The sequence below is a fragment of the Halichoeres trimaculatus genome, unplaced genomic scaffold (genome assembly GCF_033239565.1).
Source record: "Halichoeres trimaculatus isolate MK-OKI-2021-1 unplaced genomic scaffold, fHalTri1.1 fHalTri1_scaffold_2, whole genome shotgun sequence".
NCBI classification, from domain to species: domain Eukaryota; kingdom Metazoa; phylum Chordata; class Actinopteri; order Labriformes; family Labridae; genus Halichoeres; species Halichoeres trimaculatus.
Genome location: NW_027437180.1, coordinates 16,644,523 through 16,662,117, shown reverse-complemented (window position 1 = coordinate 16,662,117; position 17,595 = coordinate 16,644,523). Strand labels below are relative to the sequence as shown.

General features: G+C 40.1%; 1 pseudogene; it reads left to right on the top strand.

The window, feature by feature from the left end:
• Nucleotides 1–15,201: 15,201 nt before the first annotated feature.
• Nucleotides 15,202–16,572, top strand: LOC141786763 (uncharacterized; annotated as a pseudogene).
• The last annotated feature ends 1,023 nt before the right edge of the window (nucleotides 16,573–17,595 follow it).

Here is a 17,595-nt window from a genome sequence, read left to right as displayed (position 1 = left end):
ACGGTTGGCAACCGCCGTAAAACATGAAGAAGAAGAAGAAGAAGCACGGCAGCGGGGAAGGCAAGACACCAACAAGGAAGATGTAAAAAGTAAAGTAAGTTACCTCCAAAAAGCACTGACACAACCTTAGTTTCTATTAAAAATGAAAAGTTGGAGCTTTGGTGACCCTCTAGTGTCCTGGAAAACAGCTATAATAATCCAAAATTCCCACATAACTTGAAACCAAGTTTCATATTCTTATTTGAATTCATTTTCACTGACATCTAATCACACACCAAAAAAAAAAAAAAAAAGGAATAACACCCTGGAGCATAGCGGTGGCTCAGTGAGGCTCTGGGTCTGCTTTTCTTTCTCTGGCACTGGAAACCTGCAACTTTTGAAGAGTGAGATGGATTCAACCAAGCATTGGGAAAACAGGAGAAAATGTCACACAGTTTGTGAGGAAGGTACCATAGGGATGTTGTTAGATTTTATGTACGAGTTTCACTTTTTTAACTACATAATGAAATAAATGAACTTTTCCAGGATAATCCAATTTAATGAGATACATCTGTATTGGAGTAGCACACAACATGCATGTTGCAAGTGCCTAAAAAACAACTGGAGTAAATCTGGCAATGCCATTCAAGACTGCATATAAACTGATAAAACTCAACATAGGTACCTGTATCACTACAACTTTGCTGCACTGTGTCATGCAGAAACAAAAAATAATAACAATAAGGCACACACATTTCAAATGTTTTTAAATAAATATATTTATTACTAATCTGAAAATTACAGATAGAACCTGAAAAAAAAATAGAAAGTGACTTAAAAGAGGACACATGATTCGATAGTTATTATAAAATGTTGTAAGAAAAAAAATAATTTAAAAAAAGGCAAAAATTGGTACGAAGGAAAAATATGTGGTGCTCCTGGTGCCATCTGCCATCTGAGCTTGTTGTAAACAAGAGCTTCATAGCATTCTGGCAGTAGCTTTCAACTGTGCTGCAGCTCCTATGAATATTTTTTCTACCTTTTAGAAAAAACAAAAAACATTTGAATTGTAAATATTAGTAATATTAAGTATAATAGTATATACAAAGTATATTCAATATTAAGAATTCTAACAACTCATTTCACTGACTCATTATTCAACACAGCATAAAAATCCACACATGAGGGGAAAATATTAAAAGGATAAAGAATATAAAAGCAAATAGAAGGAAAGAATATAAAACTGGAAAATGACGCAGAAGTCTCCCGTAAAGCTCATGACAAGGCCACTCAAAGAGATATGGACCGTTTGTCAGGAGGAAAACGGGAAGGAACAATGAGTCAACACACAAAAGTGTTAGACAGGGAAGAAGAAAGGGGTTATAAATACCTATGACTAATATGATATGAAAGAGGTGATAAGATAGAACCATACTCTCACTCTTAAACTATGACGTGCTGTTCCCTTGATGAGTACAAAGGACGGACATCCTCTTAAAGAGGGACGAAGGGAAAGTATAAAGCTAGTAGAAAGTAGTACCAAGATTAATGAGGAAAATTGGCATGAATTATTATCCACTCAGCAATTCCAGGCCAGATAAACTGAAGTCAACCTGAGGCAAACAGATGATAACAGAAAGATTATCATGTGGTTGTGGAGACAGAAGGATAAGTAGTCTTAAAGGAGAGGACTGACAAAGTGTTAGCTCTATCTGTCATGTTTTGGAGTGTGCCTGCTGTAAGATTTGACTTTAACATTCTGTAGTAATTAAAAAGAAATAAAAATAAAAATAAACTTTTAATAAGTTGGATGGAGCTGCAAAAAGGTAAAATGGTTAGAGCTCACAGTAAAAAGATCCCCTGGCCCAAATCTCAGCTGGATAGAGTTTGCATTTTGGGGTCTCCCCCCCCCCCCCCCCCCCTACAGTCTAAAACTATGTTTTAGAGCCTCTTATTTTATTTTAGCTGTAAAGCCAAGTGGCAACCTCCGGTCTAAGAATATGAGACAATGCGGAAGTGCTAAAATCTCCTGTTTCTCGAGTTTTCGCTTGAGGCTGGCTCCAGAAGTACCGCAAGTCACATACACACCAAGCCAAAAAAAGCCATTTTCAAAGCAAAAATTAACCTATTCACAGCCTGGTTCAAAAAACGTCTCCTGTCTGAGTCACTAATTTTAGTATCGGCACCCACTGTAAAGGGGTGAATTTTTTTCTAACTCAGTCGGTCAGAGGATATTAAGATCGCGAGCTCCTCCAATAAGAGGCACAGCCGAGGGTCACGTGACCGACAGGCGCCCTATAACTGTAGGCGAAGCCCTTGCCACTACCAATATGGCCGCTTTAGCCGATGTGCTTCATTTTCGTTTCAGTAACAGATGGGTGATGTCTGGGGGGCTATGTCCATGTTTTATACAGTCTAGTTAAAGCACAAGGATTGCCTTGTGTATGAAATGTGCTCTACAATAAACTTGCCTTGCCTTGCCTAGGTCCCTGACAGGATGAGCCGTATAGACAGGATAGGGATTGATAAACTGAATAATCATGCCTAGGTCTGTCTTTCTTCGACAAGTTGACAGTGGAAAAGGTTGCTCTCACTTCACAAGGTCTCCACAGCCCAGTTAACACTTTAAATAACACGTTTAATTTCCCATGAGGCTCGTAGAAAAGTCATTAAACCACTGAACAACACCCAAAAACTCTGTGATAAAGATCTTGGTGTTATTAAAAAGGAGAGATATGCTACTTTCATACTTGTGATTATGAAAATATTCCAAGACTCCTGTCGTAATTCTCCCCTGATTAAAAACACATTTCCTTAATGCACTCAGTAAATGAGTTTGTAACCATAGATTGTGTAATATATGGAAATAGTGTCTCTGATGTCAACCATTTTAACAAAGAGTTTTGAAGCTTTTTGCCATCAGGAGTCATGTTGAAATTACTGAACTAAAACTAACTGACTAGGTGGACTTTGAGCCTCCTCGCTAACAGCTACGTGTTGTCTGTCACTCAGCTGAGCTGTGCCTGTGAATGAAAAGACTTGAGATTTCAGTATCTTCTTAACTTGCAAGTTATTCATCCCCTGTATACTGTGTCTGTGGGGAAATTAGCAATTCAGTCTGAGGCCATTTTTTGTACCAGGCTATAAATGTTTATTTCTCCTGTAAAAAAAAAAGAAAAGAAAAAGAAAACAACACCTTTTTTTTCTTTTAATTGGTCTGTATGTGGTTCCAGGTAGTTGTGTAGCCAGCCTCAAGCTGCAGTTTTTAGCCTTTTGCATCAGTTTCATTTCTCGTGGCCCTAACTCTAACCAGCATAAAGCTTTTTTTTTTTTTTTTTTTTATCACAAAACTCACTGCAATGTCATAAACCTGAGCAGTACAACAGGCTGTAAATGCTATGATAACCATAGACCTCACTGGGTTGTTGCTGGAAAAAAGTGTTGAATAAATGAGTTTAATATTTGCTTCTGCTTGCTAATGCTAGCATGAGATGATGTTCTGGTAAAGACACTGAGCGGAGTATGTCGAATACGCATCAAAACTGAGGTTATCCCTGAATATTTTTCTGATTACTCGATAAAATTCTGTGATGTTGTTGGTGTTACGTAAGAGTGTGGCTGACTGTCCTTTGTGAAACTGTGACTAGTCATTGAGGGCAGAGTGCTTGGCCATATCCTTATCCAGTGGGTTTGTTGTTTTTGGATGCTCACCTCCTCATGGATGTGAGTCGTACCTTTGCTCACAAGAAATGACAAAAAGAACTGAAACTGCACCATATGATTTGTCTTGTCTAACAGCACACAAATGAAGATATTCCCTTTAACTATGTTAGGAAGACTTTCAGAGGATATTAAGTATGTCAAACAGTATGTTAGGAAGAGCTGATTTCCTACCTGGCTCAATGCTAAATAGACATCGTTATTATTTTACTGCCAAACAAAACAGATTATGAGTTAGTTTCCTGCCATGAAACCACCCTTGAACTTCACCTCTTATGGCCTACTGAATCTTTCCCGAAAGTGATAAAAGTACACCTGGCAAACACACTCACCTGGGATTTCAGATGAGCTCAATTTAATGCACTCTTATCAAACCATTTTATTTTAATGCAGTTTGATATGAAGAACAACGCTCCAAAGTCTAAACATGAAAACACACCAGTAAACACATTGTCCTGATTCCAAAGTCCATCTCTTTGTGTTTACAGAATAACTAAAAACTTTGTTGTGCAGGTCTTAAAGTGCAGTATTTATGAGGCAGTGGGCCAATGAGCCAAAGTGTGTCTGAATGTAAAATACAGCCTCTCTGCCAGGACAGCGTAGTTACAGGGTTTATTATTGTCCTCATTGCTTCATAATAAAATGAACAATCACTGACTCCTCACTTGGCTAACCTAGAACGTTTTCCACTCCTCCCTGGTGGACAAACTTCTGTTTTCTTAAATGCATCTGAAGGAGGCAAGAGCTGAGGAGAGGTGAGGTTAGCAGGCGCTCAGAGTGAGGTTACACTGACTGACTGACTAAAGAGGCACCATCATTGGTGCAGGTACAACTTGCTGCACTTTGACAAAGATTTTTTTTTTCTTTTTTTAAATGTGTCCCTCTTGGTGCTGATATGATATGTTACCCCTCCTGTTTTTAATACTGTGGCGGTTTTAAGTCACTTTTTAAATGTATTGTATTGGAAGACTGAAATCAATGGTTGGCTTGATGTCTGATTTCTTTTGTTGGCAGTTTGAATGATGACACTGGATCAATACAATTAAAACAATCATTTTGAGTCCTTGGAAAATAGGTTCAGCAGATGCAGAAGTTTGCACTTTGTTAATTCATCTTTTGAAACAGAAAACTAACTCCAAGAATATTTCATTTCTTAACAAAATCATATAAAAAAATTTTTGAAGGCGCAAATCATAGAAAATAACCCTTGCAGGTTTGGGGTTAGACTGCCCCCCCCTCAAATAGTCAGTGCCTTAGTTTGTTTTCCCATGACACTGGAAAGAAGACGGCTCCCAAAGCATTAAAAAAGAATTCGGATGGTGATACAGGTCTTTATTTTCCCTCATTGAAATATTTGCACTCCAAATTTCTACTTATGAAGCAACATTTTTCTCTTGTTCTGTCTCCTCCTCTCCCCTGGATGACAGAAGTCAAATCAACTCATCCAATGGATTTGTCCAGTAAAGGCCAGACGACCTGACTCCTTTGCTCCACATATCAAAGCTGTTGGTAGACAGTTAGAGGAAGGAGGGACATGGTGTAAAGATACAAAGGTTCTGTGTATGTGTGACGCCAATGCTATTTCTTTTTAAAAAAAAACATATGCTGTGACAATCTGCACAACTTTTTGATCAAATGTTTGCAAGGTATTTTTCTTCAGGCATTTTATTGTTAAAAACTAAATCACAGCAGTATTTACCACAGTTTGTGTGTTGCAGGACAGCTGCTGGGACAGCTGAAGGTTATTATGTTGACCTTCAGTAATGTGAAGGTCATCTTTTTTCTTCTTCTTTTTTTTTTTTACTTTAGGGAGTCTTTGACTCAGTGGTTGAGTCAGTCATATTGTAAAAGGTCAGGGATTCGATCCCAGCACCTGCATGCCAAAGTGTCCTTGAGCAAGACCCTGAACCCCAAAATTGCTCCCTCTGTTAGTCAGCAGTGTTTAAATGTGTATGACTAAGACAAGTGCGCATGCGGTGACGTCAGCGTTTCACCCTGAAATGCTCTGCTCTGTGTTTGTTCGAGGAGGAGCAATTTGAAACTCTCCACTTTGGAGAGCGTTTTCAAAAGTTTCCGTTTTGGACAAAACGCAATGCAGTCTTATCTAAACGCAAGGCCAAAACGCAACAAAATGTTATCTGACTTGACCGTTCTTGGCGTTGTGTAAACGCGGCCTAAGATTAGCTAATGCTGATGGTCCTTCACTGTAACAGCCTCTGTTATCAGTGTGTGATGAAATATTAAAGCTCTTTGCTTGGGGAAAAAATAAGAAAGTGCACTTTTACATTTACCATGAAACTCTTTGCATTCTGAACTCCTTAATGATTAATACTCTTCAGTGGGTTCATTTGAAATTCAAGAGACTTTATAGTTGCAAAGGTGATTTCATCACTTAATTCATATAATTAACATTATTTTATTTCATTAAATCAGCCTTTAGTACTGAAGATCAGTCAGGCGTCTCCTTTATATGCTGTCAGGTGGTGAGAAACTTCCCATCTTTGGTCTCTACAAAACACAAGAGAAACAGGCTTTACATGATGGTCGTGAGTCATTGATTTAATGTGAGGTGGTTGTGATCAGGATGTGCCCAGAGCTGCTTCTGCCTGTGATAACTTTAAGCATCGTTATCTGGTTTGAACAATCCGAATCAAGCATTTAATTTAACTGAGAGCTTTGGGAGGGCATGGCTGATAACAACTTGTCTTTTTAAACACCTGTTAGCTTTACTTCTTGGTTTAACTTATAAAGTGAATGTAGGCTGTTATGAACCTAAGGTACTCAAAATAAAACTTATTCTTCAGATAAAATAAAAGGAAGGACAGCCAACAACTTCATACATAAAGCCCACACATCAGAGCTTTTATTGGTTTTCTGAAAGGTTCAAGGCAGAAAATGTCCATAGACCAGAAATAAATCAAACCAGAGAGCACTCTCTCTAAGTCAAGCTGCTGGTTGACAACCAATGAATAGAAGAACTGTGCAGGGACAAAGCTCTTTCTCTGTCCCTGCACAGACTTGGCAGGAACACTGTTGCACATACAATTGCACATACTTTTTATTTCCCAGCTTTCAGTCAGTCTGATTAAACGTTTCACAATAAAATATCAGTTCTTTTGGAGAAAGTGACAGATGCCTGAAAATGTCACAATGTCAGATGGCTGACTGAAACGTTCTCCCTATTTTGTTGAAATCTGATTCCTGTGAGGGTCTGTCCAATTTGGGACTTTTCTACATTAAGAACAACATCTGTTGCTGTTTTCATTGAAGTGGAAGGAAAATTCAACTGGGAAATGACTGAAATAATTTAGTGAACCTGAGCACTGGTCTTTGTATCATACTGCTGGGTGCTTTCACGACAAACATTTGGAAACTCATGTCTCGTATGGCCCACCACACCATTTCGTACAGCCTGTCACTTGATATCAATTTATGGTTCATTTCAGCCCGTTGCCATATTCACAGCCAGGTCCACCAGGAAAGAAATATCTGATTGCCGAGTTTACCCCGCACTCAGCACGACGTCTTCAAAACAGGTTGTCTCTTTCAGAGGCCAAAAGAAAGGTCATTTCAGAGGAAGTGGGAGGGTGTTTGTTTCTGTGTTTGTTTCTTTTTCCTAAAGAGAAAGTAGCTGTTCTTAAGGAGTATAGCCTCAGGCAGCATTATTCAACCAAACATGCAGAGCAGTATGCAAAGTACCAGGGAGCCTGAGTGGCCACAACAAGCTGCACAGCCAAAGAAAGAGCTGTTACAGCAACAAAGTGTATTTCAGAGAGCAGAAAAGGAGGCAAATCAAAGAACAGGTCTAGACTTAGTGAAGTCCATCTTCAAGCCTTAGTTGTCTGAGAAGAAGTGCTCTCAGGTGTCTGGCAGCAAGAAATGTCAAATATGACTTTAAAATAATCCATGTTGAGAAGAACAGTGGTTCAAATTTCAGTTTGGTTTTACCTGCGGCTGCAACTTAAACATTTCACACCTCTACAGCAGTGTCCTGAGCTGCAAATGACTTGGATTTAATCAGTCCTCTTTCTCATTAAACACATGAAGATCTCTGTTCCAAATCTCTTCCTGAGCTGGGAGTGCAGTCTGCTCTAAATCAACACCTTGACTCGCCAAATTTCCTTTGTCATGCTGCCAGTGGCGCCATCAAGATGTAGCTTCTTCTGGTCCATTGCAAGGAGACAAAGATGGAGGGTATACGAAGTGCAGTTCAAATGTTTGTCACATCTATTGGAGCAAAGTGTTGCCATAACGATCTTCCATCAGCTTGAGTAGATAAAAGCATTGGCTCTGAGAGTGCCAGTGTGGAGTCGACCGTTTCAGCACAAAGTGAAGATAATTAAGACATTCAAACCAAATTACCTGAGAACTTTAATTTTGTAAAGTGGTTCCCCTCATTTTTTTCAGGGACAATAAAGCGGTGGTGATGTTTCTTCTAACAGTCATAAAATAAAAAGACAGAAAGAACTTCTATGGTTTGAACATCCATAAGAAAACATAAAGTTTGTAAAGGGCCCAGATTTTTCAATTCAAACTTTTTAAGGATTGACTTTGTGGAAGATGCAGATGCATTATGGTCATACTCATGGTTACTCTTAGATGAGAGGAGTGCTTTGACTTTTGTAAGTCAGCTCAGTGTTCTCTTCTTTTTAAGAAGCTAAGGAAGCTAAGCTATGAACCATTGCCAGACCAGGCCATGAGCACAACAAACATAAAGGAGAGTATTGTGTTCTGTTTTCTTGTTTGTTTTTAGTTTTTAAGAAATTATAATGTCCCTCTGGTACCCCCTTAAAGCTTTACACTATTTACAGCTTAAAGAAATGATCCAGTTTTTCTCACACCTGTGTTTGGCACAGGGATTTCTGTATTTTTCAACCCTTTAGCTCTAAACTGTGCTGCTGGAGACTGGAGACCCTGTGCCAATGGGAATTAACCAACAAACCAATCAAAAATAGACAAAATTGAACAAAAAAAGGAAAAATTGTGTATCTGATTGGGAGTAAATAAGACCATCTCTGTGCACATATCGCTGTGTCTTCCAATTTATTCTCCCCTCACTGATGCCATAAGTATCTTCACTCAGTCACAAGGGATGGGTTGTAAGTCAAATTGAATCTTTATTTTGTTCATATATTTTCAGTTGTGGATGGATTTTGAATTTGAAAACAGTTCTTGACTTTGGCATTTCGCACTGGGCATTTTGCAGCCCCCACTTTGGAAAACACTGTATTAGAAAACTCTTATTTCAGCCTCTGTGGCACATAAGTCTTCCTTCTCCCAAAACCCTCTTCTCTCTGATTGAACAGAACAGATATGGGCAAGGCAATTGTAGTAGCAGTAGTAAGATTTATTCACTCTTCACTATAATCTTCACACAAAAGAAATTTTAAATAAACCAAAATGTCTGAATAATCCAAAGTTCTTCTATAATGTATTGACTGAAAAGGCAAAGGCAGAAGCAGGATGCTTATCTGGGCCAAGCCTACGTATTTAAAATTAAGCCACCAAAAAACAGATTTTACAAAGAATCAACTACTTTATCAACATCTTCACATGATCAACACTTATAATTTTCTAAAATAACTTTACAAACCATTTTTTAATGTAAATCAAAGGTTTTTTAAGTTTATATTTGCATCATTCCAAAGCAAACAGAAACATACCTCCTTTTTAGACCTTTCTTAGCTTTCTGAACAGAAAACTTGCTAACACCTCTTATTTCATATTGAGTCTCAGGAATTGAAAATAACTTTTTCACATCACCTGGAAGTGAATTTGGTTTTGCGGTTAACATTATGAGCATCATTTTGTAATAAAACAAGTCAGAAAACTTTACAATGCGGGAATTCAGAAATAAAGGGTCAGTGTGTACATAATAATTTTTCTTATTGATAATGTGTATAGCTTTTTTTTTGTAAAACAACAAGTGAGCTTATAATTATGTTATATGTTGATCCCCACAATTCTACACGGTAACACATGTAGGGAACAGTAAGTGAATTATGGACTATTTCTGATGTAATTTTGTACTTTCAAAAATATCTGGATTTTGACAGAATTGCCACTGACTTTGAGATTTTACTTTAAAATAACCAATATGTAAATGGGCCGAGATGTTTTTGGGATGGGTGTAAACTCACGTTTGTCTTTACAAGGCCAGAGAGCATCTGGTCGAGAAGAGTTTTGCCCTCTGACTCTGCACTCTCTTCACCACTTAAGTGTCACACAATGTTCACACTATTGTTGATATTGCCCCAATCACTCGGTTAATCCTACAGACAGTTTTACCTTTGAGTGAACAAGACCCGGAAATACTTCAAACCCCTCACTCAGGGAGAGGACTCCCCTTCAACTCATGGAAGCAACCTGCCATTTACCACCTAACAGAGACTTACAGGTGCTTGCATTCATTCAGCCACTTTGCACTTAACTGTATGCCATCCCAGTGCCTGTTTGAGGTCCTTGCATGAAGCTGTATCTATTTGAAAGATAATTAATTCAAAAAACAGCAAAAGTACCTCCAAGCTACTCAGAAATGTAATTAACCTACCGTGCTCACCCTACTCATAGCACCCTCACTGTGAAACACTTGAAATTTTTAATGTGTTTTTTTTAATGAAGTCTGTGAGGCGAGATTCAGCTGTTAGGCTGGTAAAAGCCTTTAACCCAGAACTTTAAAATTAACACAAATTATCTGCACAGTATCCATCAGATCAAACGCTCTGGAACGAGCACTGGATCATTTTCTGAGTGTTGCTTGAAGGTTTGAACTCCAACTGTTACAAGTTTCTATCGGCTCGTGTTAATTGTGTTGTGTTATGCAAGTTGATTGTACCTGATTTCTATCATGTGCACAAATAAATATTGAAATTAAAATATAAATTGAGTGTCTTCAGAATGGCACCATGAAACTTGTCACAGATACCTATCATATCGCTGATCGAGACATTCATGCAGTAGTGCTGCATCTGTTTGCAGTTAGAGAGATGAGTGACTTCAATTATTACTTTATTTGGAAAACAAATGCAATCAATTAAAAATTATCCATCCATCCATCCATTTTCTGAACCCCTTATCCTCTTCAGGGTCGCGGGTGGCTAAATCCTATCCCAGCTGTCATTGGGCGAGAGGCGGGGTACACCCTGGACTGGTCACCAGCCAATCGCAGGGCTGACACATAGAGACAGACAACCATTCACTCACACATTCACACCTATGGACAATTTAGAGTGCTCAGTTAACCCAGTGAGCATGTTTTTGGACTGTGGGAGGAAGCTGAAGGATGCACGGGAGGAACATACAAACTCCACACAGAAAGGCCCACTGTGCAAGCTGGGAATCGAGCCAGTGACCTTCTTGCTGAGGTTGCAGCGCTTATTGTTGTGCCACCGTGCAGCCCCCCAATTAAAAGTCAGTCAATACAATGTGAAGCACCTCTGAGGTGTTACTGTAAGATAGCATAAAAAATAACTAAATGTAACTGTCTGACAGTTAGGCTCCTGTGTCCACCATCACCACAAAATTAATCACAGAAATCATTTTCAGCAGAGAAAAACACAGATCTCTCTTCTCACTACATCCGGTGTGGTGTTTTCATAGATACTAGATGTGTACGGCGCTAGTGCTATGCAGAAGGCACTCATATATAGCTGAATTACCACCACCTACTGGAATGAGTCAGAATCACAACTACTAAACAACACTTACTCGAGATAATCCATGACATAGAAGTGAATTAAAACATCAAATACAATGAATTCTGCTGTAATATATATCTTTATGCATTTCCAAATTTAAAAAAAAAAATTACAGCATTACCGCTTGGGTCTAAAATGCTGCTTTTGCTACTGGCACACATCAAACAGTGGGTGAATTTTTTTTGTAATAGATGGTTTAGAGGACATTAGGATCATTTAATTGTCCAGTCAGAAACACAGCTCAGCTCACGTGACTGACGGGCGCCCTGTAGTGGTTAGTAAGGAAAGTCAAAGCCTGAGTCATATCCAATATGGCTGCGTCTGTGGATTGGTTTCATCTCATGGTATTAGGAACAGATGGGTGATGTCACGGAGACTATGTCCATGTTTTATACAGTCTGTGTATAAACAGACTGTATAAACATAAATTACATAAATACATAAAACATTACATAAATAATCCTGCTCAATAGTCCCCTACGGGCCTCTGTACATACACTGCCCGACCCCCCAAAAAAGCCACAACCAAAAAAAAGGGTCACACTCTGATACTTGGTTGGACCACCTTTTGCTTTGATTACAGCACGCATTCACTGTGGCATTTTTGTCACTGTTGCATTAATTTTTCACAAAGATCTTGCATCAGTGATGGTAGAGTCTCACCTTGTGTGTGTGAGTGTGTGTGTGTGTGTGTGTGTGTGTGTGTGTGTGTGTGTGTGTGTGTGTGTGTGTGTGTGTGTGTGTGTGTGTCTGATTACAGAAGTGGATTCAGGGAATTAAGTGTGCAGGAGATGTGCAGCAGCTGCTCTTCATCTTCAATCACTCTACTACAACTTCTGGGCTCCTGTACCACCAAGCTGCCTGATCATAGTCTCAATCCCAAACTGCCGCTTTCACACTCTTCACACACACTAGCCCTCTGTTTGCACGTTCTTGCAGAGCGTCTGCCACATTAAGGGCCATCCCAAACCACGTAGTGCAGAGATGGAGTGGACCGTTCAGCCCTTCAATAGCGAACCTGCATGGATGCACACTTTCAACAACTTTTCTTTTTCTTCCTCTGCCTATGTGGAGGAGGAAACAAGATATAAATGTGAGTGCCCCACGTGTCTAATATGTTCCCCACACCTTTGTCACACTGACAGAAAATCACAAAAGGCGTGGTTTAAAAACAAAACATGAAACAAGCAAATCTTACTCTACGCTGACGTTTGATTTGATTGTGTAGCCCTGGCACCTAAAAATGTGAGCACAACTGGCAGCATTAATTCATTTCTGTGAGTGGAAATTTAAGATGGTAAAAGACATGATATTACTCAAAATTATTTTAAGTATAATATAGCTCCTGTCATTGAAATGGCTTCTGGTTTTATGATTTTACATGGACAGTAGACAAAATGAGACAGCGAACAATTCTCTTTTCACACACACACACACAAAAAGAAACACTGCGAAACCTGAGATAACGTCTGTTATGATTTGGTGCTTTACAAATAAAGATTGATTGATTGATTGATTGATTGATTGATTGATTGATTGATTGATTGATTGATTGATTGATTGATTGACTGAATGAGGCATGGGAGTAGGTATCTGCCTTAATTTCAAAGAAATTCAAGTTCATTCATTGTAAACTCTGCGCAATTTTAAGTGTCATTTCGGAAGCATGCAGCTGTTATCAGTCCTGCACAGTGATCCTAGCAAGTCGCAATCTGTACCAGCGTCTTTCTGTCAGAGGAATGTAGAAGGCTGTGAAGAGAAAGAAGAATGGACTCAGAACTCACAAAAAACGTAGACCCCTGACTGTGTGGCCTTTCAGATTTTGTTCCCCTGCAGACCTTACTCTCTGGCCCAAAAGTGTCAAAGTGTCACAGTGGGGGTCATTACTAAGAAAAAAAATGGTGTAGGTGAACACACACACACACACACACACACACACACACACACACACACACACACACACACACACACACACACACACACACACACACACACAGAATTTGTACTGAGGCTTTAGGGTCTCTCCTTTTTGACAGCAGAGCCAGTTCACATTATGTAACATTACGCTTACAGTCCACATGTAGAAGGTTCCATTATTTTCATCTCAAAGTTTCTTTTCCTACCTTTTCCTCACCTTTCTACATTTCTTCAGCTTTGATTCTTCCCCACTGTGTTTCATTATCCATTTTCCTCACCGTCTCTATAGGTTAAGACCAGTATCCATGGTTTATGTTGCTTGGAGACACACAGACTCATAGCAGTGTTTTGTTCCTTTTTTAAAGGTCAAACACCCAAATTACATCGGCACATCTTCACAGATAATTGGAGCTACAAGCTAGGTAAGAAAGAGAAACTTTCAGGTCTTTGGTCCATGTTACCTTACATTTTGATGAGCCAAGATGCACAAAGAACTCTCTGTGAGCCACTTTTTTCTGTTCTGTGTCATTTACGCATGGTTGCATTTGAGTTTCAAAATTTTGCATCTTTCTCATCAAGAAACGACTGAACCTGTTTCCTTTATATATAAAAAACATGTAGGACATATTTAGTCTTACTTGAATGGATTATTCATGTTAGACTTTTACAACAAACTTGGGTTGTTGTTGTTGTTTTTTTTACTGAAAATGAGCCTTTTTCATCTTGTAAAATGAGGTTTTCGTAACCTTACATTGAATTGATATTATTTCTTACCTAGGAACAGTGAGGAACTAGATTACGGACAAAATGATTTGCCCAGTCTTGTTTTTCTGTGTTGTGTAATCTGCTTCCTGCTGCTTTCTTTATTATAAGACACAGTGATGCCCCATAATCCAATCATTGTAGGCTTATATATAAACCTTTCACAAGTTTGCAGCCTTTTACATATGTGTTAAATTAAACCACACATTTATCTTTTAGTGGAATTGGGGAAAAATTAATAATAATTTGTCCGGGAATGTGTGATGAACAGATGACCTGGTGAAACCAACCATTAGCAAAACAACTCTGTAATTCTTCAAGCATCTCCTTCATACCTGTCTTTTCAACTGGCTGTCCTCCATCACTACCAAAAACCACTGCAAAACCAGAAACGACTAATAAGACTCTTACCCATGAAGAATTTCCTCTGCTGGTATTTTGATAGATGAGGGAGGAAGGAATTGTTTCACTGATTGATCAGGTTGTGCTCTTCTGTTTGCGTTTTCATTTATCACAACTAATGAATATATCTAAGTGAACTTGAAGAATAACAAATCTAACCGTGCAGCCAGAATCAGAAACTCACTGATTGGCTGAATCTCAACAGGTCACAGAGTAAGTGAAATGTTATTGATTGTAGGAAGGAGTGTCTGCAGAGGATTGTTATTCTCATCTTGAGCTACCCAATCAGGACAAAGTAAACTGATCACATCCTACTATGTCTCTTTTTTAACCTCCTTCTGTTTGAATGTCTCTTTTTTATTGTGGCACTTTGATTGAGAAGACAGTTGGATGGACAAGTTGATTGAAGAGGTGGACAGCAACATTTGAAATGCTAATATTAGAAGGACAGAGAGGAAACATTGACTGGAGGACCTCACCTGAATGCCAATCGAGGTCTTTCTTTTGTGCATCTGTTATTTTTTTCTGTTGTTGGTGCTGTTGCTGCACAAGGATTACATTCTGGAAATGTTGCAGTCATTGGTTAGTTATCAAGTGACAAAGGATTTGTAATCATTGTATCAGGTTGTTTTTTCAGTCTGTGGTTTGACTCAGTGTCTCCCAACAAGGCCTTTGAGTTTTTATGTTTGCAGTCTGTTTATATCTCTGCTCTGTCTTTCTCTTTATGTTACTCAACACATTTTACTATGTAATCTATGAAATCCCAATTAACATTGTGGAAGGCTTTAAGAGGAAGATTAGCCAAGCCCTACACAGGTGGTTGGGCCTGCCACGTAGCCTAAGCAGCATTGCTTTGTTGGGGCACAACGCCAAGCTGCAGCTAACCTTCAGCAGCCTGACAAAGGAGTTCAAGGTTTCCAGAGCCAGCGAGGTCCTGCTCTACAGAGATTCTGCGGATACTAAGGTCTCTTCAGCAGGCGTAGAGGTGTGAACAGGACGGAAGTGGCGTGCCCATGATGCAGTGGAGCGAACAGAGGCAAGGTTGTGGCACACCATCCTGGTGGGCAACGTGGTGACAGGACGAGCTGGGCTTAGTAGCAACCCAAAACTATGCATTAGCAAAGCCAGAGGGAAGGAAAGGCGTAAGCTTATCAAGGAGGAGGTCAGTGCTGAGGTGGAGGAGGCCCGCTTCAGTAGAGTGAAGCGGCTGGCTATGTGCTCCAAGTGGGAGCACATAGCCAGCTGGAGGATCACCTGGACTGAATTCTGGAGGCAGAGCCACAACATTTTAAGTTCCTGATACAGTCTGTGTACGATGTCCTCCCAAGGCCAAGTAACCTGTTTACCTGGGACCCAACAGACTCACCTGTGGGCCAGCTTAGCCAGAAGAGAGGATCATCAGAACATATCCTCAGCTGCTGCTCAAAGGCCTGAGTAGATGGCAGGTATCACTGGCACCATGACCAAGTCTTGCAATAGCAGACACCATCTGCACTGGCACTAAAAACAGCAAGCTGCAGCAACCAACCAAGAGCTTGATTGCCCTTGTCTGAGCAGGTGAAAAGCCGCAACCCTCTAAAAAGACCCAAGGGAACCTTCTCACAACATCAAGGGACTGGCAGCTCTTGGTTGACCTAGGGAGACAGTTAAGGTTCCCAGACACCATCGCCACTACAACACTCCGGCCGGACATGGTCCTGATGTCCATAGTCCTGATTTTCATGGCCAGTAAGCAGGTGGTGCTCCTTGAGCTAACTGTCCCCTGGGAGGACCAGATGGAGGAAGCACAGGAGAGAAAGAGGGCAAAGTACGCAGACCTTGTTGCTGAGTGTCGGAGAAATGGGTGGAAGGCCCACTGCGGGCCTATTGAGGTGGGCTGCAGGGGCTTTGTGGGCAAGTCCTTGCGCAAGGTCCTGGGACTCCCAGGCATTGGTGGACTGCACAAACAAAGAGCCACCAAAAACATTTGGAAGCAGCAGAGAATGCTTTACGGTGGCTCTGGTTGAGGAGGGGGAACACGTGGCGTGGTGCACTACCTGGACACAAGTCGGGGCCTAATCACCCCCGGTTGGGTTGCCTGCGTGAGGGTGTCTGATGTAAGACCCCAAACACCCAATGACCCCAGGTACATCACTGACGATGTGTCCAGGTTGCACCATGAGGTGTATTACAGCACTATCTTCATGTGTTGTGGTCCCCTTTGATGCTTTTAAGGAAGGATAATATTGTGAACATTAGCTGAAACAGCTCTTCATGGAGAAATGTGTCAGGAACAAGAAGCATGGCCAGACAGTGCCTCAGCTTTTTGAAGCCCTGCCCACCGAAAGCCTTCTGCTCTAAGCAGAGCTGGAAAAGCGAGGTTTTCAGGCATACCAAAATTTGATTTTGACTCTTTTAGGTCACGTTTGATGGCCATAAGCCTGGATAAAGAGGGGGTTAATATTTTGATTTGAGGTTTAGTAGTTGCATAGACAAGGCCCAATGTTCTCCAAGTATGGTACATCTGGCTTTAACTGCCATTGAAAGACACTTCTGGTGTAACTTTGCTCTATGAATGGAGGGTTCGGCTGATGAGATGGAGTCAAGAGTGTCCCAATTTTGACTCAGGAGAGAGTCAGAAAAATAGAATTAAGGATCCATGTCCATTTTTTGTACCATGAACATTTTATGACGAGTTTGCAGCAGTGCAAATTTTTTTCGGACACATTTTGCACTTTACCGTCACCTTCTTGGTCTTTGTGTTACAAATTCCCTCAAAACTTCCAGAGATGCCTTTACTTGAGCTGATCCGTCCTTTTAGCTCCTTTTCTCTATGGACGAGCTCCAGTCCGAGTAGACCTTCGCCTGAGAGCAGTATGATGAGAAACTAGAGTTGCTCTGCTGACAGGAAATGATTAAAAATGTTATACTGAACGCTCAGTTGTTTCTTCAATGGGAGAACAGATTCAGGGTTGTGTGTTAGCAGGTTTGCACCTCACACACATAGACCTGTCACTTTAAGCATGTGCTGTTAGTGGGTGCCATGCATTAAGGATTCATACTCAAATGTTGACGTGTGATATTGACATACTTTTATATAATGACATTTGCATAACTTACATCAATATACATATTTATA